This window comes from Beta vulgaris, chromosome 9, assembly GCF_026745355.1.
Source record: "Beta vulgaris subsp. vulgaris cultivar EL10 chromosome 9, EL10.2, whole genome shotgun sequence".
Classification (NCBI taxonomy): Eukaryota; Viridiplantae; Streptophyta; class Magnoliopsida; order Caryophyllales; family Amaranthaceae; genus Beta; species Beta vulgaris.
Genome location: NC_079210.1, coordinates 25,381,297 through 25,384,210, shown reverse-complemented (window position 1 = coordinate 25,384,210; position 2,914 = coordinate 25,381,297).

Sequence of the window (2,914 nt, the reverse complement as noted above, 5' to 3'; positions counted from 1 at the left end):
ACGCAAATCCCAACTGTGCGTCGTTTCCGTGTCTATGCGACGCAAATCAGGGGACGCAAATCGTCTATTTTGTACTAGTGTTTGGTGGGTTAAAATTACACGAAGAAAGAAAAGGGATTGCGACGTTGGAGTGTAATTAGGAAGATCTCCCATAATTAAGGAACCGTTACCATCGTAATAGTCTTAGAATTTATTAGTGTATTCGTTGGAAAAGAGCCAAGGGAAAAAAAAAAGGCATACAAAAGAAATACAAGCATCATTAGATAGCACTACGGAATACTTTTTGTACTAAAAGAAAAGAACAACATAATCTGTAACGATTGTCCCTAGCCTATAGCGACAGTCAGTGATAGTAGATTGGTGGATCTACATCCACCCGCGGTTTTTACCCATCTTCATTGGGGTTTTCCGCATCACCATCTTTATGTGTTCATCCCCTTTGATCCCCATTGCATTGTCTTACACATAAACTGGTTGAATCATCCCAAACTATAATTCCGTCGTGAGAGACGAATTTCAGCATAAACAAAACTCGTAGCTAATAGTTTCTTGACCTCTTTTGTTGCAGCTGTGCTCCTCTTGACACCTTGGTGTCTTAACTTTTGCTTAACCAGTCGATACCCATCCCTAATACTCAAGCGATGGACCATGAGCCGGGGGTCGATGCCTGACATCTCGTCGACGGTGTATGCAAATACATCCTGGAATTCTTGAATTACTTCCATGATCTAGGCCCTTACACCACAATAGATTTGCTTTCCGATCGGTACTTCTCGACCTTTCTCTTTATTGATACATACTTCTTCATCCCTGTGTGCCGAACGAGGCCTTTCGTACCGCTTGGGGTTCTCGGCCACATAGAGCCCTATGACGCGGAGGGGTTCTTCAGGCTCAAGGTTCTTTCTTTTTCGAGTTGTTTCTTAGTTTTCTTGGATTTTTGAGGCTGTTCACATTACAACAGGGTGACTTTTCCATTGTCGCCTTCGAATTGCAGTAACAGCTAATATGTAGAAATGACCGCGTTTACCTTGTTGAGGGTAGGGAGTCCAATGATGACGTTGTAGGGGAGGTTTGTGTCGACAATCGGGTTGTCGACGACCACGTTCCTTCCTTTTCCCTTCTCTCATTCGAGTTAGGAGTTTGACTGATCCGAATGGATGGACGGACTGTCCTTCGAACATTACCAATGACTAGTTGATGGACGCCAGGTCAGTCTCTCGATATTTTAGTTTCGTCAAGTAGTCCATTATTATAATGTCTGCGGAGCTTCCACTGTTGATAAGCACTCGACCCACCCTGAGGTTATTAATCTTCATCTCGACAATCAAGGGGTCATCGTGGGGGGTTTGTATCGGTCGATAGCTATCCTTGAACGTCATTGTTGGACAGGTGCTCGTGCTCGCAACGCCAGTCCCATGTTTCAGGGTGTAGAGGTGTTTCTTTCGAGAGCGGTTGGTTAAGCCACTCGAAGCGTACCCCTCAACAATGACGTTTACGAACCCGGCGGTTTCATCGCTCCGAGATTCCTTCTCCTTTCGAGGCTCTTTCTTCTTTCCCTTCAGGTCTTTCAGGTATTGATTCAATTTTCCTTCGTCGACCATTTTATCCAACACTCTCTTTATTCTCTACAGTCACGAGTGGTGTGGACGTAATCATGATGATACTCGCACCAGAGCCTCTGATCTCTCCTGTTGACGACGGTTTTGATGGTATTGTGTTTAGGCAGAGTGTACTTTTCTTTGATGTTGAGGTAGATTTCTCTTCTATTGAGATTGTAACGAGGGTCATCCCCATTGTCGTCCTCGCGAGGCTTCTTATCCCTTTCTTTGCGAGGGACTGTTATGGCTGAATTTTTTCAGAAGATGACATTGACGCGGCGACATGATGATGCGATGACATGATGACGTAGTGGCTATGACATGAAGACGCAACAGAGAACACAAGACTAGAGCTAAGCACTAAGCAGTAACGGTTTTGCTAAATAAGGAAGGAGCATAATGAGGCGTAAAATCAGCCGTTGAGAAGCGGGGATTATGACGTTGGAGCATAATGAGAAAGATCTCCCATGATTAAAGGACCGGAGTTAATGTAATAATTAGAGAATGTATTATGTGCTCGTTGGAAAAAGCCAAAGTGAAAAGGAGGCATACAAAAGAGAGGGAGGGATCATTAGTCATTTTTTATGCAATATTGTTAGAAGTAAGCTAAAGAGAGAAATATTTCTGTAGCGATTGTCACTTGCTAAGAAAGTCAGTCAACCATAGTAGATTGGTGGATCTCCATCCACCCGCGGTTTTTACCAATCTTCATTGGGGTTTTCCGTGTCACCATTTTCATGTGTTCATCCCCTTTGATCCCCATTGCATTCGTTTATCGCATTGTCTTAAACATAATCGGGTTAATTCATCCCAAACTTTCATTTCGTCGTAAGTGACAAAGTTTTAGCATAAACAATTTGGCGCCCACCGTGGGGCATAACCAGACCATCTACTGTTCAAATTCCATCAAATGGGAGAAACACCTAACCTCGAGGAAATGCAGAGACAATATGAACAAATGAGAGCAGAAATGCTCAAAATGAAGCAAGCCAATGAGCAGCTAGCTACTTACTTCACGACATCGCAGGAAAGAATCCAGAAATTACAAGAAGAGTTAGCATCGTCCAAAGCTTCAAAGGTCCGGCATCGCGCTAATCTGAACGACATCCCTTTCATGGAGAACCTTTCTAAGTCAGACAATGAGGAGCCTGAAAATGACGAAGAGCCCGAGGATGAAGAGCCTTTAAACAATGGCGAATCTTATGGCAAAGCGCATGGTCCAGATCGAAAGGCAGAATAAACGCTTACTGAAGCTCATGTCCCAACTCCCCGGGGCTCCAACACCAGGCATCGTGGATAATCCAGACGGTTATGCA